The sequence below is a fragment of the Chlamydotis macqueenii genome, chromosome 7 (genome assembly GCF_036417535.1).
Source record: "Chlamydotis macqueenii isolate bChlMac1 chromosome 7, bChlMac1.mat, whole genome shotgun sequence".
In the NCBI taxonomy this organism is placed as follows: Eukaryota; Metazoa; Chordata; class Aves; order Otidiformes; family Otididae; genus Chlamydotis; species Chlamydotis macqueenii.
This window is the reverse complement of record NC_141562.1, coordinates 375,559-400,197: the sequence shown is the minus strand read 5'-3', so window position 1 is coordinate 400,197 and position 24,639 is coordinate 375,559. Positions and strand designations below refer to the sequence as shown.

General features: G+C 43.3%; 1 protein-coding gene across 3 annotated transcripts in view; it reads left to right on the top strand.

The window, feature by feature from the left end:
- The window catches only part of SORBS1 (sorbin and SH3 domain containing 1), a 173,592-nt gene that overhangs the window by 68,251 nt on the left and 80,702 nt on the right, over positions 1-24,639 (top strand). For 2 of the 3 annotated variants that reach the window (XM_086752672.1, XM_086752673.1), the window contains exon 3: positions 17,066-17,176. The exons of the other annotated variant lie outside the window; for it this stretch is intronic. The gene's annotated coding sequence lies outside the window, so the exon portion shown is untranslated. The remainder of the gene's footprint in view (positions 1-17,065; positions 17,177-24,639) is intronic. 3 annotated transcript variants of the gene reach the window in all.

Genomic DNA, 24,639 nt, shown 5'->3' with positions numbered 1-24,639 from the left:
ATTGCAGAATTCTGTCTCCTTCCAGGAAACACATATACCAGTGACCTCAGTGAATCAGTCAGTCTTGTATGGAATATGTCATTCTGTACAATTGAGATTACATATCTGAGAGCAAGTTATCTAAACTGCTTTAAAATATGTTCAGTCACCCATGCCCTCACAGAGCACATGCAGCATTCCTTTTTCCTTGTTAGTTCATGACAATTTTCTGTTAGCAAAGCAAGAGAGGATTAATTTGTACAAGAAGTCAGGTCAAGCCCATGTGAAGAACATATCACTGGTACACTGACAGAAATGCGTGCCGAATTGTGAATGTAAGGTATGGAAAAACTGCACCTTCTGGACAGAGATCACTCTACCTCCTTTATTCTCTAAAAAGAAACAGCAGAATCCCAGTGCATGGATGTAAGTGCACTGACATAACCTTGGTGAAGTCAGTCATGGATCATACTTCATATCAGTACCTCAGCAGATCTGCTTTCCCTTCTTCAGCTCCCTCTTTTTTCAAGGGTCCTGATCTTACTCCTGTTAAACAGAGCTGCTGCTTTATTGCTTTTGACATAGGGCTCAAGAATTCACTTTCATTAAAATCATGTGGTTTTGGGTTGGAAGAGACCTTATAGATCATCTAGTTCCAACCCCTCTGCCCTGGGCAGGGACATCTTCCACTAAACCAGGTTGCTAGAAGTCCTGTCCAACCCGGCCTTGAACACTTTCAGGCATGGGGCATCCACAACTTTTCCGGGCAATCTGTTCCAGTGCCTCACCACCTTCACAGTAAATAATTTCTTACTTATATCTAGTCTAAATCTACGCTCTTTCAGTTTAAAGCCATTGCCCCTTGTGCTGTCACTACCTGCCCTTGTCAAAAGTCCCTCCCTAGATTTCTTGTAGGCGCCCTTTTAGGTACAGGAAGGCTGCTATAAGGTCTCCCCAAAGCCTTCTCTTCTCCAGGCTGAACAGCCCCAACTCTCTCAGCCTGTCTTCATAGGAGAGGTGCTCCAGCCCTCTGATCATCTTCGTGGCCCTCCTCTGGACTCTCTCCAACAGGTCCACGTCCTTCTTATGTTGGGAGCTCCACAGCTGGACACAGTACTCCAGGTGGGGTCTGATGAGCGTGGAGTAGAGGGGCAGAATCACCTACCGTCACCACGCTTCTTTTGATGCAGCCCAGGATGCGGTTGGCTTTCTGGGCTTCAAGTGCGTATTGTAGGCTCGTGTTAGGCTTCTTATCAACTGTGATGAGAATGCCTTGAAAATCAATGAGTGTTTTGCCATAGAATATGCAGGTTCACCTCCTGAACATAAAAGGTTTATCATCACTATATCATCAACAAGATAAAGAGGTGTGCTACTTGCTGGCTCAGAGGGCTGTGGAAAGCTGTGGGCCTGGCTGTGGAATTCTTCCAGTATGGAGGTGACTTTGGGGTGAAGCTAAGGCTCAACAGAGACTGTTCATGTAGTTACCCCCATGGCGTGGGTGTGCCTTGATGGTCTCAGTAGTGCATACTTCTAACTGTTGAAGAGCCTTCCTAGACTATTCTGTTGAGCTCTACTTTAAAAAACACAAGAAGTGTCTGGTTCAATAAAATGTGGGAAATGAGGAAAAAAACCCTAATAATTATTGTGGAAGTTCATTCAGCTTCTCTTGGCATGTAACACAGCTGGGAACTTCTATACCATGTATGAGCTATGGAGATTTTAGAATAAAAAAGTTCTCCATCTGAGGTTTGAACATGTTACAGGAGTAAAATATGTTGGCTATGAGCACGAGTTACAAATGACTGTATAACATTTAAGCAGTCACCTTCACTGCGTACAAGCCTTGCAGATTTTAGCAGTCAAGAAACAAAGAACTGAGTTTGTAATGCTTTGTGCTTCTTGATATTGATCTTTGGAATGGAGATATCTTCCTAACTCATTCCAGTCCTGTCATGCCAGGAGTAGCTCTGTTTGCTCTGATTAGAGGGAAATGTGGTGGAACAATGCTGGCTTACGCTTGCTGAGAACAGGACCACAATGCAATGGAAGTTCTCGGGATCTTGGCAGCTTAGTTAATGGATGTTGCATGTCTTTGTTAGTATTTGAACATCTGTTTAGTCAGTAAACCCCAAGACAAGTACCTTGCTCTTTTTAGGACAAAACTAATAATATTTGAACAACTTGTTGAAAATGTTTTGGCCCAGCCTTATTATAGCTAGCCCAGCTGTGTATAATAAAGCCAAGCCCTTTATTATCTGAATGGATGGATGGGAAAAATGTTTCTTATCATATTATAGCCAAAAATAAAGCAGCTGAGTTCTTGGTCTTCTGAAACATGGGTCACTTTTACTGTGAAGTCACATTCAAAAGGTCTTCCTAGCCTTTACCATCCGGAGGAAGTTATCTGTTTGAGCCAAAGTGTTCTCTGCTTCTGAATGCACAGCTGGGCTCTGCTTAGCAGCCCCCTGGGTAGGGCAAGCAAACTGCTTATATGGGGAGTGTCTACTAAATTCCTCACCTTTGTTAAAAAAAGTGCAGGTGTGATAGATGATGGATGGGTGAAAGGAATGAGGAGAGTTTATTCTCTTTCTATTAGTATGCTTGTTTCTCCATAGCACTGATTTGGTCTAGCCTGTGAAGTTCCATGAAGTTGAAGTTCTTTAGGTATAAATTTTAGTCCTTAGGTCTGAAGGGGAAGAGGCTCTGCACAAGATCTGGTGCAGGGCTAATAGAGAGTTCATCTAATCAAGATGTGGTCTCATAAATGGCAGCACTGTCTCAAGTTGAAAATTTTGACTTTGATTAAATGTATAAACATTTGCAAAGCTATAAGTAAGAGTAGCTAGAATTTTATGTAGCACTGAATAAGAAACAAATTGAGTTTGATCTGAGTGTCTAATACCAGTGAAATTACTCATGTACTTCTCTCAGATTTTAATACTTTTCCTTGTTTTTAAAAATGGAAAAATGGAGCAGTGTCACCTCAGAACAATTTTACAGATCGCAAGAGTACAGGATAATTTTATCTTAGCCTTACAACAGTATCCTTACTCCCTTTTGAAATTCTGCAACCATATTTGACTGTTCTGCATGTACTAGCCTAGACATCTTTGCTGCTCTTGTCAAGCACAAGGCTTAGTTGTCTCTTGGCACGAACTTGTAGTCTGCCATATCTTTTGTCTCTGACTTCTTTTTTAATGATAAGTCTAAAGAGTTTATAGTTTATTTGAGTATTTGTGAGGTGTCCTCATCCCTCAGATATTTGATGACCATATTAGGGAAGCTCTGAAAGCCCAGAGAATCTAGTTTATAGGATTAGTTCTGAAAGTTTAGTATGCTTACAGAATTTGAAAAGCAATTTGACTTCATGGCTTGCATTTTGTGCAAAACTGTCAACAAGAGTCTTCCAGTACGTCAAGGAGGCCTACAAGAAAGATGGGGAGAGGCGGTTCAGTAGGGCCTGTTGTGATAGGACGAGGGGTAATGGTTTTAAAATAGAGGGAGGTAGATTTAGATTAGATATTAGGAAAAAAATTTTACAGTGAGGGTTCTAGAGCACTGGAACAGGTTGCCCAGAGAGGTGGTGGATGCCCCATCCCTGGAAACATTCAAGGCCAGGCTGGATGAGGCTCTGAGCAACCTGATCTAGTGGGGGACGTCCCTGCTTCTTGCAGGGGGGTTGGACTAGATGGCCTTTGAAGGTCCCTTCCAACTCTAACCATTCTGTGATTCTATGATTCTAAGAGGAGCTTGACTGGTTCAGATACGAATAATAATATCTCACAGGAAACACAAGAAAAGTCCACTTATTCAGGTTCATGGATAACATCTATTCTGGCGAGTGACCTCTTAGGGTAGATACAAAGATACATAGGTCATGCTTTTATACTACCCTTTCACCATCCCGAGTGACACCTCTAAAATGTGAAGGCCCTGTGTACCGGTGCAGGAGGAGGAAGCATTGATGATGTTGTTAGTGCTCTTCCTGTAGAAGGAGAAATTCTGAGATGTTCTGCACAACCTGAGGAATTGTGCTCTTTTCTTAACGGGATGACCATTGTATCTCACATCCCATGGGATATTTAGCTGTGAAATATATCTACCTCTGCATTTTGATAGAATCCCAATGAACAGAAGAACTTTCAATGCATTAACAAGGTGGTTGTGGTTAATCTGCTACGAGGCACTCGGATTTTAAATAGTACCAGGATCTTTCTATGCCATTTTGATTTTTGTTTGCATCTGAGCCTTTGATATATTTTTCAAGCTTATTTTCTGTAACCTCAAAGACGACTGAGGCTTTTAAATATTCATGTGGTTCTTTAATTTAAAAAAAAAAAAAACACAACCAAAACTAAAAGGCAAGCAAACAAAAGAAAAAAAGAAATTGCCCTTTAAGGATGGCTACATCTACTCTGCAAGGTGATGGAGCCGTTACAGCTGTTCTGCAGTGGAAGTACAGTGCTCGCTTTTGCAGAAAGTGCAGGTAGTTACGGCCCTGGAGGGTGATGCTGGCAGCGTGGGCCTTCAGAGGGTCTCTAAAGGGAAGTCAGTCTTTAGGAATGTGAGAAGTAAACACTGCATAGGCCTTGTGTCTATTTACAGTAGAAATACCCACATGAACATTTAATTGATCTGATGTGGGGACCTGGAGCAGCCTGCCTCATGCCCGGGAGCACTGCTGACAGCTAAGTAGCAGCTAGTTCAGGGCTTGCTCACACATCTCTGTCTAGCCCTGCGTTGTGCTGAGCAGGCCTTCCCAGAACACTGGGTTTTTGGTTTGGGTTTTTTTTTTGTTTTTTTTTTTTTTTCAGTTGAAACCTAAGATTCCTGGTTACTGCACGAGCTACAGCAGCTCAAACTTTGCAGAAAAACTTAGCTAACATGGGAATTGCAGTCAATGCACAAGAACTGGCGTGGCTGGGTCTTCTGCTTTCAGTCCATGTTTGACTTGCAACTCTTCAGTGTCGCCTGGCTTCAGAGGAGGGGAACCCTCCCGCAAGGCAGTATCAAATTCTATTTCACGCCTGCTGCAGAGTAAACTGTGAAAGGAGCTGGACCCAAGGAGAGCTAGTGCTTTGACTCTTACACTTTCCTTTTGCTGAGCTTGACACCCCATTCTCATATTTTTCAAGTCATGGCTGACCGAAACGTGTCGCACTGCATCAGGGAAAGAGGACAGGACTTCCTGTCAAGTACGTTAATAGAAGACAGATGGGAAAGCAGTGTCCTCTGCGAGATTCAGCTCTTCCCTCTCTTGATTACTGAACACATTAGTCTTCAGTGCTGAGAGACTGAAGAAAACCTCTAATTTTATTCAGGTTTGGCTCTTTCTAGTGACGCCTGACGCGTGGTAGGATGTAGCCGCAGTCCAAGGTGTTTGCTGCTCCAGATCTCTGTGCACAAGCAGAAGTGACTGAGGTCTGCTGGGGGATCCTCAGCTGAGCCCAGCATCATCCTGCCCTCAGCACCCAGAGCCCTTGTGCAGTAATCAAAAGGAGACAGTGGCTCCTGAGAAATGCTGCCAAGCAGAATTATTGTCTAAATACTTGGTGACATTTCAGCTTCTTATTTTATGACTCTCCCCTCCGTTGTCCTTTGATATTGTAGGCCTTTGCATTAGAATAGGGTCTGTGTTTCCCAAGAGAGAGTGCCCAGAGGATGGTGTGAAGTCATGTGTTGTACGTTCATGGTATTGCTGCTTCAAATGTTCTTGAATCAGCATGTGGTTTCATGCCTCCCCCCTAGCCCCCTATTAAGCGATTTCACTTAAAGAATCATAAGAAGCGTTTGTTTGTCACATTAGAATGACTTCCATTTGGCTTCTGGTTCTGATCCTTTCTTGTTCTTCAAGTTTTTCCCTTCACTGTGAGTGTCAGTAACTCCCTGTTTTTATTTTGGAGGTTGGCTTTTCATTTATTTTAGATGAAAGCTGAGATTCACATACAGTCTTCTGTTTCCAACAGGCGAGGCTTTCTGAAAACATCACACATTGCAAGAGCTGACAACACCATGTTAGATGTGCAGTGCCCAAGAGTCTATGAAATGGAGAGGTGGCACTTTGTGCTGTGCCCATTCTTAACTGATGAGGAGATTTTATGTGATTTAGAGTAGCTCCATAAATGATTGTGGGCAATTCTGGATGGGTTCAAGCTTTGAGAATCCCCCAGGAGACTTTTGGTTAAAGACTGAATGTTATTATTTAACTAGAGCTGTGTGAGAAGACTTCAGTATTTTTGGAGCAACACTTTGGAACTATTTCAGTTACTGGAACAGTGGATGTTAAAAATCTGGTATTTTATCATCAGGGCTTTGTTGAAGACAGGGTGGCTTTTAAACCAGCTTCATGAGAAATTAATCTCTGTCAAAGTTTGTGCATTTCATGGTGGTCTGAGTATAAAGACCAAAGATGGAGTTTTTTGGTACTTATCTTCATTCGTAGGAGCAGACTGAGTCACAGCTGGGGCAGACTTTAGAGGGAGAAGGACTCTTGAGCTAAAGTAAGCAACTTAACTGCTGTGCTCATTAGCTTTCCAGCTTGTTAGAGGAGCAGAAATACCAGTTATCGTACCAGGCAAAACTGTAGGCTTGCTCACTGACATTGGCACAACCCAGAACTTCTGAGGAGAACCTGAACCAGCGCTCCCCCATGGGCTTGAGCGCTCGACACACACAAGACCATGTAAGGGCCAAGTAGGAATTTTACAGCCTTTTTAATTCCAACAATGACTTAGAAAGGGCAGACCCTGCCTGAAGGCACAAGTGCAGAGCTGCAAATGGAAGAGAGGGATGCCTTTGGCTGATTATCCTTGTAATTCTTCATGTAGCTATCCCAGCTGTAGGTATTATTTATGTTAACGTAATTGTCTAATCCTTTTTGAAAGCCAGTAAAGCTATTTCCCTACAGTATTCCCTCCTTGCCCTGTGATAATAAATTCCTCAGGCTGATTTTATGCCACCTTTTAAAAATTATTTTTATAAAAGAATATCTGTCACATTTACTGCCTTTTTATACCATGGAGCAAGATAAATCAGCACGTTCCAGTCTTGCTTCATATTTATTCATTCATTGCTTCACTTGCAGCCTGAAATCAATCAGCTTTTCTTCTTTCCTTGTATATTTTCCAGCTAAATATTCCTCTAATCTTTCCTTGTAACCTAAATGTATGTTTGTAATTTTTAGTCTCTTAATCGTTGATTTGATTCAGTTGTCTCATCTTTTAAGGTTCCTCGGTATTATTTAATTAGGCATTGGTTAGCGAGTCAGATTTTCTGGGCGGCTGCTCCAAGAGTCTGCCTGATTCTTCTGTGGCTGTTGCCTAGAGCATTATGAATCCTAGCCTGGGTAACGATGTGGTCGCAGGACTTTGACAGCTTCCATATACCTGGTCCAGGGCTGCTCCTTCCATTATTCCCTTCCTATTGCTTGAGATGAGCAGGATTTATCTTAAATCATGTTTGTGGGGCCCTACTACCGTAGGCAGAGTGCATAGTCCAACAGCAACCATAGCAGCCTTGAAACTGCATCCTGTATTCCCCTCTTCAGCATCCCAGAGGAACGCCCTGCAGCATGTAGTAGCTGTAACTCGGCGTGCTCTGGCCCAAACATTAATCCTCAGAGAGCTGCTGTTTAATCAGTTTTGGACTACGAGAAAGGCTGTCTGAGCAGGAGGTGTTTCTTAGTGAGATGTTTTCATTCATTTTAAGGACGTGATCATACCTGATGTAACTTTGCCAGCTATGTGTCACTTGCACTGTTCAAGCACAAGATACAGAGTTGGCAGGGAATCGCATGAGAATTTTTTTCATTACAATAAATTTTGTTGTCTTCCGTTATGTATAAAGACATCAAAACAACATGAGGTTTAAATAAATATGAAACGTTAATTTGTTCTTTAGAACAGGAAGCATTTTTCTTTTGCTGTAGTCCTAATGGAGAGCCTCAGCATTTGCCCTTCGTTTTGCAAAGAATAGATCATGTTTTTGGGGGTCTGAGTCTAATTTCTGAATTAGAAGAGCAACAAAGAGAAAAATAGCTCAATTTATAAAGTCTCAGTGGAAAAATAAAATAAGCACATATGCAAATGTAGAGGGGTGTGTGTAAGCACGTGAACAGGCAAGGATAGAAGCAAGCAGTGTGACTTGCTTCTGTGAGACACGCTTGCAGTTTCATCACAACGTACAGAGCAAGCAGAGGGGCATTTCATATCAGTCACACAACTCATGGACAATATGTCTGTGTCAGCTTTTCTGTGAGCTTATAGTGACCCCATGCAGTGCACCGTTCCTTTTCTCATTTCCATCTGTTCAGCATTTCACAGTTTCACAAATCACTGGAAGCCTGCTATTGATTTTTAGATGTGTCCTAAGTTTGCCGTAAATTTTACCCAGTGACCTCATACTGCCAGAAAATATATTTCAGGACACCTTCAGCCCAACATCTACCCTTAAATCAATGGAAGATGTTTGCAAATCATTGCAGCCTATTTGTAACCCTCTGGGAATGCCTGAGCTGCAAGAGAATCGCTACCACCTTAGTGGTTATTGATCTCTGCAGAGTAGATCTTTCTCTTCATAGGAGAACTCAGCCACTTTACCCCTTGTTCTCTCTGTTTTGGTGTATGATAGTCTCTCTTTTGGTATATGCATGGCAGCATAACAGTTGTGCCTGTCTTTGTCCAGCATGCTGTGATTTCATTCGCAGGCAATGCAGTCTCTGCGTGTGATGGTTTAGCCCAAATCACCACACAGTTTCTCGCTCACTCTCCCCCTCCCCAGGGGGATGGGGGAGAGAATTGGGAAGGAAGGAGAACTTGTGGGTTGAGATGAAGACAATTTACTAAAATAAAAGGGAAAACTACAATAATAACAGAATATAAGGATATTAAAAATATACAAAGTGAACAATATGTGTTTTCTCACCACCCGATGTCCCAATGACCGATACAGCCCGTCCCGAGCAGCGATCACGGAAACAAAACCGAGCAGCAAGCAAAGGAGCAAAAGGGAGCCAGCAAGGTAGGGGGAACGATGCCAGCAAAAACAAGCAGGAAGGATGGATGCCAGGAAGGCAGATACCCACCCTCGCCTGCCCCCACTTATATACTGAGCATGACGTTTATGGCATGGAATACTCTCTTTGGCCAGTTTGGATCAATTATGCTGTCTGTCTTTCTCCCAGCTTCCTGCATCTGCAAATTAGCGAGACTTGGAAAGCAGGACGGTGTCCTTGGTCTCATTCACAACAACTGGTATCATCAGGGTGTTTATGAACATTCTTCACACACAAAATCCAAAACATACCAGCTACTGAGAGGAAAAATCAACTCCATCCCTGCCAAAACCAGGACACTGTGTTAGATCAGACAGATTCTGCTCTGGCAGCGGTACACTTGCCTGACGTGCCCCATTGCTCCTGCAATCTACAGCCGAACCCTCTTTATGCCATTCCACTGTTCCTTTTCTCATTTCCATCTGTTTGTCGTTCCAGAGTCTCTTGTATAATGGAGATACAGTGATTGCTTTTGAGATATGTCATAAGCTTGTCGTAAGCATTTTCTTTCCCTTAGTAGCCTCCTTTGCCAGGCAGTGCAGTTGGAGGATACAGTAAGGGGAACTGACACCTTATTCCAGCTGTTCTGCTGAAGCAGATGCCAGTGGCTCTTCTGCATGTTTCCCTGCTCACTGTCCACATTGATTTTCTATTATTCTTGGCAGATATACTGAGGCTTGTTATTTCAGCTGCTGAAAATTAAGGGGGCCTCATCCCTTGAAGTGTTAGAACAAAAGAAATTTTACCATTAGGGAGATGAGGAAAATAAGTGCTTGTCCTTTAAAGGATTATTGATACAAAATCTAAGGCAAGAAGCTTGCTCCTGTTCTGAATTTTGCATGCTTCACCCTTTCCGTGTTCATTGAGGTGAAATTCATTACCATAGTTGTTAGCTGTGAAAAATTATATTCACCGTGGAGTTAACTCATGTGGCTGCATTTAAAGTCCCAGCTTTATTTACAGCCACTTAATGTTTGCCTCAAGCTGTGATAAAGATCTTATACCTTAGAGCTTCAAGTGATTTGCAGAGAGGTCAGGTAGAAATAAAATACTATCTTTCCTGGCACAGGGTTCTTGAGACACAAAGGGAGGATGCAAGAGGAAAAGGCACCTGCCCTGCATGGGAGTACTGGGCATGGGCTCTGGCTGTGGTCGGAGTGCAGCAGTGCTGCGACCCAGCAAGAGGGGGGATCCCTGCACCCCCCGGAGCTCTGGCTGCCCCCCACACTGTACACCCCCGGGTGTAGAGTACCGCTCTCCTCCTTACTGTGAGTCTGCGTGCATCTCTGAATCGTGGTGGGTGGAGAGCCATGATTGGACTGCAGTGTTTTCATCCTTGGTACAAAGCCCTTCACGAGTGATATTGGGCAGGGTGGGGAAGTCATTCATTGCCTGCTCTTTCTCTTCTCCATCCCTGCTGCGGTTTCTTTTTTCTAGGCAGCTTTATAGTTTTCAGCCTTTTTGGACCAAGCATGGTAAGCATGACCTTGATGAGATTTTCTTGCATTATTTTCCCCCTCTCCCTGGAATGAGGGCCTATTGTTTCCTCCTAGACAAATGTAATCAATGCAGTGCCCGGAGGCCAAGTCACTGTGTGTTTGACCCTTTGCCTTGGTCGCTGACCCACATTTAATTAAAACACGTTGGTAAATAGTGACACTTCTTATGTCTTTAAGATTTATGTAACAGGCAGGGGAAGATTAGAATTGGAGGTATCTCTTACTATTTTGGGGCCTGGGCTGCCTACCAGTTTTACATCTTGAGAAACAAGTGTTTAGTTTTGTGAATATGAAGAGTGTGACTCATTCTCCTCCTTGACGTGCTTTAATACATGTACTGAGTGGTGATTTACATGAGGATGCAGCGAGACTCTGCTTGAGCTGGCGGCACTCGGTGCACTTTAATCTCACATGTGGAAAGAGGAAATGAGTTAATCTGCGGTTAAATATAGGGGTGATGAAAGAGGTGGGAAGAGGAGGAGCTGACTCTAATCTCACTTAGGTTGGGGTCAGTTGAGAGTAACCTCTGTATCTGGATGGTATTACTCTGGGGTAAGTCATATCTCACCTCTGCAGAGCTGACAATATTAGCTGATGGAAAATGATGACAAAGTGAGAATATGCCCTAAGCTCTGGTGTTGCTGCAGTGTTGTTCTTTCTGTTCACCCTCTACATGTTGGTGACACATTTTTTGGTGTTTTTTTAATATTTTTTTTTCCTTCTTCCCTCCTTTCAGGAGGTAACCAGTGGATTGTAGGGGTAAGCAACTACACATTGCTGAAATTGCATCTTAAGGACCAAATCTGAGAGTGGATCAGTGTTGATCTACAAGCTTGGTTCTCTGTGATTGTCACGAAGATGTACCATGACTTAGTTTCTTGATTTTGCAGTGTATGTTTATTCCTGTCTTCAGCTTTGAGCTGGACATGCAGAAGAACTGAGAAACCAGGATACTTGCTATGTAGATTTCCCCTTCTCTTCTCCTTTTGTGTGCAGGTGTGTTCTTAAACTGTGTTAGACTGAGGGTTGCCAGCAACTATTCTGTCCAGCTTCCTGCATGCCTATGTGGGTTTGTTTGTTTTTTTTTTTTTTTTTGTGAAGGCTGCGTTACTTTATGCCTTACTGGTATATATTAGCTGCTTCTGAGCAGTTTTTCTCCTCAAAGCACTGCTGGTATGCTGCCTGCTGGTATGCCTAACCTGAAAGACAGACGCACCCGAGAAAGGGATGCTTTGCACCGGACGGGCACTGCTGCCAGACAGGGCACACTGGCTATGCTGTGAAGCGTTATGTTGCCTGCACTGTGTTGAAGAGGTGAAATGGATTTTGCTGACTCATTTGGGCAGGTAGAAGCAGACTTTCGGACACGGGCTGAATGAACCTGAGTGAGGAATTTCAGCAGCAGCCAAGAGTTGCTGCTTCTGAGAAGGCAACTTGAGCTAATTTGTTATGTGCTGACAGTGTTTTCTCAACAGAGTTGAACCCAAGTAGTCCATGTAAGGAATTTGCATTTGGAGATCACATACTATATGGGTCATGTTTGTTGAGCAGTGAGTGAGGAAAGCCACTGGTTTACGTAAGCTCGCTAAGATGAAAGCTCTGTCAGTTACAAGAGGTCTTTTTTTATACTGAAGAAAATCTAAAACAGTTTTTAGAGATCAAGATCTATCCTGGAATGTACGTGTGCCTCTTCTGTTGACTTCACTGGGAATCACATGCTTTTGCAGGATTTGGCCAGGAGTGGATTAGTAACAGTACCACTATTGTCCTCACTCTTCCTGTTGGCCCAAAGCAATATACTGTGAGTCATTCCAGTCCATAGACACCGACTGAACGCTGGCCATCAGTCCCTAAGCAGTCTATACAGATTGCATAGGAACAGTTTGTTTAGTAAAATCTAATAAACTATCCAAAAGCCAATAACATTAGAGATGGCTTATCAATAAAAAGCTGATTCTCATTATTGTTATTAATTGTAATTAGCAAAAATATTACCAGAATCTGATCTCTGCTGCAGTAGCTGAGAATGGCATTTTTGTTGTATTTGATATTCACTGGGCTAAAACTCACAAGATGAAGTAGCGTAGATAAGAAGTTTTTTAAAGATCCATTGACAGCTCTTCCTATCTGAACCACAAGTCTTATGACTTCTAGAGTGGAAGATCATAACCATATCTGAGACCAAGGACAAGCATCAACTTATCAGACAGTTGCTCAGGTTGGAGACAGGGACACTTGTCCTCCCTTCTGCACAGCTGCTTGTTGCTGTACTGATACTGATGGTTGTAATTTCACTCATAGCTTTGCCAGCTGAAGAGCGCATGTGAGCACTGTCTGATCAGCATTGAGAAAATAGATCAGCTTAATTCATCTTCACTGGTTGTTCATTTTAACTTGGTGGATTCTGCTTTCTGTGGGTCACAGAGTGCTCACATGGACACTTCTGCTACAAGCACTGCGGGGAGTGATAACCTCCAGCAGGTGGGATGGTGACAAGCAGTTTTCACTGGAAACGGGTGGGTGTAGATGGGTGTAGATTTCCAGCCTTAAAGGCAGTATAGTCCGGTGAAAAGAGCATTGTGCTAGGAAAGCAGGAACCACAGTTTGCTCCTGGTACTGATCCTGGTGTTACACGATCAGTGCACATCACTTCTCATCCATGTGTTTGTTTCCTCTTTATCTGTCTTGTCCATTTAAACCCCTTGGAAAAGGGGCTGCCTTTTCTTATGTGGACAATGGCAAAATAATAATGTTTTTATCCTGCTCATCTTACAGAGCTGCTTGAAATTGTTGTTTTCTAAGTGACCTTTAGATCTGAGTATTGTTTCTAGGTTTTTTTTTCTTCTTTACAACCCTTTGCTTTTCCATTGCAAAGCTGGCCCCATGCTAATGTATTTGGTTATGTTTTCATTGCCATTGTTCTTGCTTTGATTTTGCAGCTCAGTGCCCAAAGCACAGGGCGCTCTACAAACAACATGATGAAGTCAAGCAGAGTCAGCCCCTTTCTCTTTTTACCTTGAAAACAATGAGAAACTCCTATGTTTCTTTTGCTCAGCACCTCCAGTTCTTGAGCTGGAGGCTGTGTGTGTGTCTGCCGCCCTCCCGTTGTGTTCAGGTGTGAGATCACTTGGACAGTGTTTTCCATTGCTGCCCATGGGGTACTGGAAGCTGTGCTGTGTGCTTGGTTTTGTGTGAGATCAAGCTGTGAAGTGTGGAAATTAATGCAAGAATAGCAGCGTGCTGAGCTGATATCCATGTCTACACTGGGTTAGTTGTGACTAGGTGCTGTTGCTAGCACTCACAAGTGTACGTGTAGATTTGTCTTGCTGGATTGTGCTTGGCCAATGTCTGCAACAAGGAATGTTCTCCCTTTTCTCATCTCTTCTTTGCTTGTGGCAGGATTGCTTCTCCATGGGGATGCAATTTGAGTGAGCGTGGCCTGTGTCCATCCCTTTTAAAAAGTGTCAGTTTACTGGCTGTTGATCTGAGAAGAGGGAAAGGAACTGGATAGCTTGATTCTGCGCTACAGTAGTATTGACAGCCACAGTATCAGCCCTCATCATGAAGAGTGGCCTCCAAAAACACTCATAAAAATGTGGGCCGTAGTACTTTTTGTACTTCAGGCTTATCCCTGTCTTGTTCATGCTATTCCCTTCCCATATCACCCTGAAGAGCCCTTTAACATCAGCTTTGGGTGCCAGGAGAGACTGAAGCTGTAGCTTGATACATCAAAACTATGCAAGCTGCAGTTTGCTTAAGCTACAGTAATTTATTTGACTGAGGATCTGAATACTTTGAAGGTGAGGAGTGTTTAGACCTGGGAAAATCCCTGTTAAAAAAAACAAACAAACAAACAAACAAAAAAAAAACCCCAAACCATAACCAAACAAAAAACCCTCCAAAACCATAAAAATAAAACAAAATCTCACAGGAAACCTCTTTACCAGCAGCGTGGTGGGGTTTTTTTGGTTTGTTTTGTTTTGTGGTGTTTATTTTGTTTTCTCCTCAGTTTGCTTGATTGCAGCACTCGCATATTACATTCTGCATCAAAGTTGCCAGATGGGAGCCCTGGTCCGGTTGTATGCTGCTTTCCGTAGCTGGCTGAGCGGTTCAGCCACCGTTGGGGGCCTGGTGTGCTGGCTGCTTGTGCTGGAAGAGTCCAAGTACCTTTTGCATTGTTCAGTGGAAACTCTTTCAGCAGAATTTTCTGTTACAGGGGAAATGAAACTCCTAACAGCAGATAAAATGAGAATACAGTGGAAGACTAACAAAATGAAAATTTAAAAATGCTGAAAACTTTTTGGCGATTTCCTTTGTTTCTGACGCTACCAGCTGCCCTAATTTTGCTGCCATGGACAGGAAGAGAAGTTTTGTTACTAACAACAGAGGGTGTAAAGTTTGTCCAAAGTGATAAACAACAAAGCGTCAGACAACTTCTGTGAATCCTGCATGGATTTTTCACCAAGAATAGCTTCTTGTGCCCTGCATTAGCTCCTGGAAGGACCATATTTCAAGGGGAAAGCTCAGATGTTGAGCTGTCTCTTCTAGACTGGGACACAGACCGGCCATGACCTGCATCCGTATTGCAATGTCTTGCTGTGCTCCGTGGCTACGTGCCAGGTTAGAGCCTTTGCTGTAACAACTCTCGGCACCAGAGGAGTTTCTATCAGTTGCTTTTTGTGTCATTTACTCTCTCCTCCCCCTCTCAACCTAACTCTTAGTCCTTGTGATGAGTAACAAGTTTTCTGCTTTGGGCAGCTTTTGGTAGCTGGGACTCTGGCCAGCTTCAGCCTTTTGCCAACTCACAAGGACAGGGCAGGTTGGGAAAGTAAGCAAACTGTAGTTAGTGCCAGCAGGGCATTCTTGAGTTGCAGCAAAACCAGGGCTTGACCTTGCTACTGGTATATTAACTCTCTCATGGTGTGTGCTGTGGACAATTTCATAAGAAACTGTCTACCCAGTACTAGCAGTAAGCCTTTCAAACTTGTGTCCTTTCATTGATCCCTTTCTACTTGTTAGAGATGAAGAAGCTACTAGACTATCCTGAACAGAAAACTCTAACTTGTTTCAACATATGTTTTCCTAGGACTATTCTATTTTTATTGAAAAACTAGCCTGGTTCTTCCAGGCTCATTGCTTAGGATAGTAGTGGGTCTTGAAAGAGGTCTTGAGGCTTGTAAAAACATTGTATTATTGGACATCTGTGAGCATGTTCTGAGATGGCTCCCAGACAAGGTCCCTGATACTTCCTGAGAGTTGTCACCTCTGAGCATCACCTTCTGTTTTCTCTGTGTCATGTTTACGCACCACCTGCACTGTCAAGCAGTGAGCCTTGTTGGCTGACAGGCTGATTGTACCAGGCCCTTAGAGGTTCTGGTCTTACATTACTTGTTGAAAGAAATGTGACTCCACTCCCCTTGGAGGTTGAAGAAAACACGCATGAGGATTTGTTCAGTCATCCAGCATAGGCATGTAACTTCACTAGTTGATCTCCTCAAGTTCTTTCTAAAGCTGGTGAATACAGAATGAAGTATGAAGAAGGCAATATAGAGAGCAGCTGGATTGCCCTCTGGAGGAACCCATCTCTCCACTCAATATGGAAAGAAGCTTAGGGTGACTGGCTGACTAGTTCAGCCTGATAAATGACATGATTAAAGTTGAGTGGTGTCAATACTTACCTTATAAATAAAACTGTAAAGACGTCTCACTAAAGCTAGGCTGCTGTTAGTGCTATTGAGTGAAACAATAAAGCTGCCAGCCATCTATCAAATCAATGTCAAATCTGACCATTTAGATTTAATATTGGACTGAAGTTAAATAGTTACATTTAGTAACTGTCAGTGCATGCAAAAAAAAATACATTTCCTTCTGCAAATTCTGCCTTTGTGGCTGTCGGTTTAGCTCTATACTTTAATCAAGGAATTTGTCCAAAGACAGTCTGATGTGTGTTCCTTAGTGTGTGTCTGCTACCTGCACTTTCTTCTGAGGGTTTTTATTCCTGGTGGCAGAGAGGACGTCTCGTGGCTGTTGTTACCCCTAGCTCCCAGCCTCGGCTCTGTATCAGATAAGCCTATTTATGCATCAGGGGTAGCGGTGTAAGATGTGTATTTACTTCTCTTTTTCTGCATTTTCCAAACCAGTATATTACATTAGGCTGAAATCAGCAGTGGTTTACATTAGTAAACACACTGTAGGTTGTAGAGAGGCGTGAGTATTTGTGCTGTTCAGTTGTCTGCTGCTTGCAGGGGGATCTCTAGCAGAAAGGCAGGAAAACGGATGTGGTTTCAGCCTTCCCTGGAGAGAGCCTGAAATACCGGTTCTCACATATGTGATGCTGGATGTGGATCTGGTCAGCCTGCTGTTTATGCTAACTATGCTTCATGGATAGTAAGCAGAGGGAATTGCTTCATCTGAAATTAATATAGTTTCTGTGAATGGCTGATTACTCTTTGTAATTATCTCTCTTGTTAATTGTGTGGGACAGCAGGACTGGTGGCACTAATAGTATTTTCTTCCCCTTTGATTTTTGTAGGTATGTGCTGTTACATAGCAGTTACATGTGAAGAGAAGCCAGAGTGGAAGTCACTGTCAGAGGATCTTGTCCTTCTCAGCTGGGCTTGAAGAGTTTAGCCGGCTGACTGGTGTGAGTACTCTGAAGGAGAGAGGAAGGAGCATGTCACTGGGAGGCCTCATCCTAACTTGGGGCACCAAAGTTGCACCAAGCTCTATCATATGTAGTGAAGGAAGTTTTATTTTCCCCTACTTGGGTTGTGCAGCAGAAAACTATATGTTGACAAGAGCACCACTGTTTTTTTCATAGGTGAGCCAGTCAAAAGCTCCAGGTCTTGAAAGAGGATCAAGCTCCTAGTGCTATTTCGTGGTGAATCATGGATGCATTAGATAAAACATAGTAGTCCCAGTAAGGATTAAATTCACCTTTTCCACAATCAGATGTGTTCCTTGTTTATTATCTGCATTTGTGACATTCTTTTCTGTTTATTTCGATGCTGGTGCCAGTAAATATTTTGTGCCTCAGTCTAGATCAGGTACATATGGAGGTAGTGGGATTTTGGAATTGGAGTGAGGGTTAGGATTTAGGGTAAGGACCAAAGCTTAGCAATTAGCCTTAAATTAGCTACAAATCAAAGTTTAGCACTGGTGCTTGTCTGCAAGCGTTAGATTTGTTCTGGGGCTACCAGGCATTGAATTAGAGAATAGGTTTGGGTTACAGCAGTAGTGAGCTGGATTCATTGCCTCATCTGTAAGAGACCTATTGAGTTAGGTTTGAGTGGGTGTCAGGATGTGTGACTTGACTTGATGTAGGTTTAGCGTAGATGGGAGCTGTTCAGCTGGGATTAGGGTTTGAGGGGAATTAGGGAGATGAGGACGTAAGATAAGGTCAGATCCCCAAGGGGCTGCTGGGCTAGATTTAGAGGAGATGATGCGGGGTCTTTGGTACTGTTTGGTCTAAGATTAAGTCCTGGGTTGAAAGAGACTTGACAGTTCTGAGATAAAGCTTAATATTATTATATGCCTGAGACAAAAGTGCCTCAGTCTTTCAGAGCTCTCCATTGAAACATAACTCTTGGAGATGATCAAGGCTGAGGGTCACATGTCAAGCTCTTGAGACCATTTTTCACCTTAGAATGACTCTGATATGGAGCCTGTTTGTGATCAGGAAGGCAAAGGTCAAAGCAGCAATTACAGAAGACTGCATCACTGGTATCCCAGAAATAGCAAATACAACTCTTTTGGGCTACTTCTTTCTTTGTTTCTAAAAAGACTGAAAGCATCAGGGGAGTAGTCTCTCCTGTCTCTTCACTTTCCTTTCCTTTACATGAGTGCTTAAATTTCAGCTCTATGTGATCATCTCGACTCCTTTCCTGTATAACACTGGACCTGATTTTTGCCTCCATCTGTCACATCTGTACTGACACTGTGATTCTTGAGGATTGCTTATATCTCTCTCTTTCGGTAATACGGAGCCCTTCCAGTACGACTGCATCAGTCTCTTGCCTGCTGAACATGCAGAGGCTCTTGTCAGCCTGACTGCGCTGTGTCTTTCATGAACTAGTCCTCTGAGGAATGAAAGTCCAGGCTGTTGGAGAGGAAGCTGGAGAAGCTTTTGGGATGTATCAAGCCAAGTTTGTCACTCTCCTCCTGCTGTCTTATAAGTAAAATCACACAGACCCTGTTGTTGAACGGGCACAATGACGTGATCTCTTTTAGAGCTGGACCATTTTACACCAGACTTGAATGTGATCCAGTGCTTTCGCTGCAAAAGGGAGGGAAGCTCCCTGCCATCAGTTTGGCTACTTTAGAGGGAAGGGAACCCGGTACTTGATTTTTTTTCCATTCAGAAAGATGCAGTGTGCTGACAGGCATTGATCTGGAAAAAGAGCATCTCTGAGAAGCCTTGATTCTCAGAGACATGCCTGGGACTCGCAGTCCTTCATGCTTGCACTGTGGTTGACCTATGTCATCAACTAAGCGATGACATCTCCTTTCTGTCTTTCTTTCTGTCTTTCTTTCTGTCTTTCTTTCTGTCTTTCTTTCTGTCTTTCTTTCTGTCTTTCTTTCTGTCTTTCTTTCTGTCTTTCTTTCTGTCTGTCTGTCTTTCTTTCTGTCTGTCTGTCTTTCTTTCTGTCTTTCTTTCTGTCTGTCTGTCTTTCTGTCTTTCTTTCTCCTCGATGCCTGCTCAGTCCTGCTGGCTGTCAGGTGACATCAAGGTGTGCCACATCTGTGCTTCAAGGAGTGCATAGCATTGAGTACCAAGGCCTGGATAGCCCATATAGGAGTCTGGAGGAAATGGCTTACTCTTTAGCCCTCATTCCAGGTTTGGTGGAGTTCTAAATGGCTCTTTTTATGTTACTTTTTCATGTGAGAGAAAATACTTGCTTTTCTGTAGTCTGACTCTTTTCCTTTGGATGGAGGCTCATGGGAATGCAGGGACATGCTTGTATATCACATAGATGAGTGGCTGTTCTCACTGATAGCCAGATTACTTCCTATGGGGACAGAGCAGGATGTCTCCTAGAGGAAGATGTTGCCCAGAATGTAATTTTGGCTCCGGTCAGCTGGTCATACCAGGTTCACACTGGCTCTGCCCATTTAAGACTGTAAAAGAGGTTTAAATGGTGGAGCATGGTGCCAGAAACTAGAGCATTAACAGCGAGAGTGAGTTTATGGAAAGCAGGAAGATGGAGTTTTCATTTTTTCCGTTGAACTTCTGGGAACAGATGGAGAGTCGATGAGGCAGAGATGCTGGAAGGGACAGTGTGTTTCAAATGCTTTCCTTAATGTCTTCCCAATCTGCTTTCAGATTCATAACTCCTGCCTGTTCAGTACAGGCCAGTTAATATAGGGTGTAAAAACTTCAACACCCCCGGACCTCCAGAGGTGGATGCTCCCCAGGGCCTGTTGAGCTGTGTTTTTTGGGCTAAGGAACTTTTGACACAAAGGGTCGTGGGAGCAGCTCATGGCCTGATGGGTAACGTCTTTATTTACTTCATTCCAGGTCACCACCGTGAAGTGTCTGGACTTTCTGGATAGAGACAATGACTGAGCCCTGTATTGACGCTAATAGGCCAGTCCTGTCTCTCTAAATGGCCAATGTTTTTTTTTATTTTAAATCTGGTTAGAAGCCAAGAAGAATCTAATCAGAGCCCAGCAGTGCACTGAGCAGCAGTCATTATCATTACTTAGTCATCCAGTTGCTGTTTCTTTGCTCTGAAAAGAAATGTTGGTGTGGTGGGAGGGAAGGGGAAGATCAGCTTTTGTCTTTATCTCATTGAAGAGATTCAAGCACAGTTCCTCTCAAAACATGTATACCCAAGTGTTGCTGTTAGAGGACGGATATAAAGTCAGTGAGGCCTTCAAAATTCCATGGCAGCCACAGTTTGAGGGAGAGGAAGCAACAAGAAGGGGAAACTTAAACCCTCATTCGCTCCGAAAGACAATGACTCTGCTGTGAACTGTGAGATATGATTACTCTCTCATTAGCTTTCATAGTTAAAAATGTAACTGGTTAATGATCCCAGCCAGCTGGCCAAATTAGAGGCAAATCCAAATTTCTTCTCAGCCTGGTGTTTTAGGCTGGATCTCTACTTATTAACGACATACACAGCAAGTACATTGGGCAGAACTGCTGAGACTTAATTTCCATGAATGCTCAGGCTTGTATACTGGAAGACGTGTTGCTTCTTTTGGCTCTGTAGTTCTGTTCCTGGAGAACAGAGGATCAGCTGTGGGTAGCATGATTTCATATTCACTTGTCTTTTTAGGGTGCAGGGAAAAGCATTGCAGGAAAATACTGAGATGGAGAGAGAGCACAGTCTCAATTTTTTTTGCTGTTTCTGCTAGTTCGCTTTTTTACTGCACTTGGACAGTGCAGTACCCTTTTTACCCTTTTTTTACCCTTTTTTTTTACCCTTGGCAACCTACCAAACCACTTTCATTCGAAGAGGCATTAAGCTTGGGTGTTGGCCCAGAGATTATGCTAAATATCTAAGTATTTTGAGTCTAAGAAAAATGAGATAATTTTACAAAAATCAACTTCCTTGCATGTCATGTAGGAGACTATTTTGTCCTAACTGTACCTTAAGGTTAATTTAAACTCTACAGCACAAAGGTTAAGAGCACTAGTAAACAGCTAGTGCCATTACAAAAGCTTTTAGGATTGATTGGGCTGTATTCTGTTATCTTCACAGCCAACAGTGCCCTTCATTGAATGAGATGCTGGTTGGATCAGTAAGCATGGCTCTGGCCTAAATTAAACTTGTTATACGAAGTGTCATTGATGTTTTTCTATAGTACAGGAACTGAGCCTGAGTTCTCCTGCCATACACAATCCAATGATCACTGAGCGTATTCCTTGTGTGTCACACCCCAGTTTGGCTCTTATGCCTCAAATCACAGCATGCAAGTTTTGCTTCCGTTTTGCCTGAGTGTAAGTGGCAGTACAAGGTGCAAAGGGCTGGAGATGCTTATGTGTGAGTAAGGATGCATGTTTTGTTGATTGCATGCTGTACCTACCATTAATTTCCTTAGGACTTGGGTAAGCATAGCTAAGCTGTAAGTTTCTCCCCTGCAGTGTTGTATTTAGCAGATTCTGAATTCCGCAAAATAGCTTGGACTAGGGTCAGCAGCTCTTCGAGGTAGATGGGCAAGGTTATACTTCCTTTTATGCATGAGAGTTTAAACAGGGTGGCAGATCAGTGGGAGCTGGGAGAAACTGCTACTCAGGTAACTGCTGAACAGCTGATCGCTCTCAGCTTCTGTTGGTGTGAGGCAGTGCTTTCCAGCTCCTGTTGAGTTCGCCTGTCGGTAGAAGGCAGCAGCGGGAGCCATGCCTCTCACAGAAATCTCCCTTGAGGTGCTGTAGATCCCAAATCCTGGTAAACAGAAATCATACTAGCTAATATTTTTTTTCCTGTTTTAAATGAGGGGTTGCCAGCCTACTGAATATCCCTCTATCTCCACCAGCCAGAATGGACACTAGGGGCAGTTCTTCAGCCTTCAGCAAGGAAGCCAAATTATGCATTTGCTTTTCTCAGCCATCTGAGAATTTTTTTTAGGAGTTTGTCTTGTAGCCTGTGCTGTTCTCTCTGTATGCTTAGCAGGTTATGTGCTTTCACTGGATTAATACATTATTGTTACAAGAGCCTCTTGCTAGCCCTTAATTACTTCTGCCCTCTTTAGGCCTTGCAAACTTGCTTCTTCTGGCAGATTAAGTTCCTATATGGAGCTCTTAAAAGGCTTATATACATCTTTAGAAGGAGATTTGCTCTGTCTCTGATGACAATCTGAACCCCTTCATGCCATGCAGATTCAGCCGTAAGTGCTACCTGAGTCCTTGCGCAGCTGCACTAAGCTACCTGGCTGCAGTAGGGGCTGGAGTAGGGAGCTGCTGGCTGCAGTATTTTATTGTCTGGTGGCACTGGTTCCCATAGCTTTCAGCTGGGGAGGACTCAGCTGCCAAGTTCAGGCTGAGGTCTGAGGCATTTAAGGGGATTCAGGTGTTGGGAGCTTTGGGGCAAGCTAGAGCTCTTCTCTGATAGCAGGGAGGGTGCTGTAAAACTATCCTAACCGGAACCTGGGCTCCACCCCAGCAGGGCGAGGATGTTGGGTGAATGAGTTTGTGCTTGTTCACAGTACTGGGTGGAACTCTAGCAATAGCATGTTATTTTGGCTGAGTTTTGTTTTGCAGTTCAAACCCCATAACTCAGAGGGAATTGAAGTAAAAGCATGAGCATGATGTAAGTTTGCTTCTCTTCCTCCTCCATCTGCAGAACGAAGTAAGCTCAGTCACTTTTTACTTAGCATCTACCAAAACTACCTTTTTTTCTAAACTGCATGTCACGGCACCTCTTTGACCTCCTCTGACAGCTGGAGGGCACAGCCCCATGGCATATTGGGGTGGCATAAAAGAACAAGTATGGCTCTGTGGCATTTAGCAAAACGCAAAAACTATATGGATTGTGCAATAAACTTTCCAGGTTAGCTTATAACCAGAACAACCCATTCCCTGCAGAGAGAGGATTTATGTATGACTTTGGGAGCAAAACAGACGTGAGGAGGGCAGGCTTGTGCAGTGGCTAGAGCAGCACTCCAGAACATCCTAGAACTGGCATCTGCCCCTGTTATGCCAAAGACTTCCTTTGTTGTGCGAATTGGTTTGTCCCTTTTGCTCCTTCCTTCAGCTGTTATGGTGATGTTGCCTTTTGCAAAGATATGGTTATTATAGGGGGGAAATACAGCAGTGACTGTGCAGCAGTAAGTGCCAGGAAAATTGCAATGGGTTGTATGCTATTCCTGTGGGTTCATGGTAAAGCAGCAGCCCTTCATAAAGCTTTATATCTTGCATTTAAGGTTCGGTTTGGAAACAACAAAGCTATGTGACTGTGCAGCCGTGCAAAGCTTGCTGTTCTCCCTTCACCCAAGTGGAACAGAAAATTCAGTGAAAATTCCATTTTCCATCCAAGAGCTTGTCTGTAGCAGAAATTCCTTCCTCCTTAACAAGCTGTTTGAAGGTTGTCTAAGCTGGTTCCTGCAAAGACCAGAAGTGTTTCAGACCCAGACCTTGACCTGAACTTTCCTGTCTAAGTTTGAACCTGGGCCAGCCCGTGGATGGTTCCCTACTTTGCCTGTCCCTAGGTTCTATTCTTTCGTTCGCTAGCTGTTATTTTTACAGTATAATCTCTCAACATTTTAATCACGGTCATTTTTATTACCTGAAGACAAACTACCAGGGGCTTGTTTATAAACTCCTGCTGCACAGCAAGCAGAGCTTCCAACTGACACGCTTGCATGTGGTCGGAACAGACTTGAGAAAGAGATCAAGGAGGCTATCTTCTGGTGGTCAGGAAGGTCTCCTGTTGCGTACTGTCATCTAAACAAGTGTGTTTCAAGTAATTGGAGCTAGTGATGACTGCACAGCTTACTTTGGACAATGTTGTGGGGTTTTTTGTTGGCTCTCCTGGTTTGCTTTTGAGAACAATGTGGGTTTTTTTGGTTTGTGGGTTGTTTTTTTTGGTTTTTTTTTTTTTTTTTCCAGAGAGGACAGTAGGGTCTGCCCATTCAAAACATACTGTTTTCCATCATACTGTATTCTGATTGTTGATATATCTGAAATAACCCACTTCCTCCTCCACCCAGACCAAATTCACCTGACTTCTAAAGGGCCTGGAGTCTAAACCTCGACCCAGACCTGAGTTTTGTGAATAGCCTGTGATATCTGCTGAATTAAATGAAACCAAAACCCCAGATATAAGCTGTCCCCAGCATTAGCCTTTTGGGACGTGGTAGTAAATGTGGGCTTGGGGGCCCTTTGTTTAGTCTAATTAGAACTACCAGTGGTATGTTCCCACTGAGATATGAGGTTGGTCTTAAATGAAGTAAGAGCAGCATTTTCCAACTTCTTCGGGCCCCTTGGCCAATATGCCAAGTCAAAATTGTGCCTAGATTAGCTAACAATTAAATACTTCATTTGAGGAGAGGTAAGTATTGAGAAGCTAAAAGGTTTATTTGGGAGTAAAAAGGAGAGCTTGTGTTGCTGACAGAACCTCAGTCTGCATTTCAGGGTGCATCAGTATGGGTTTATGAGTG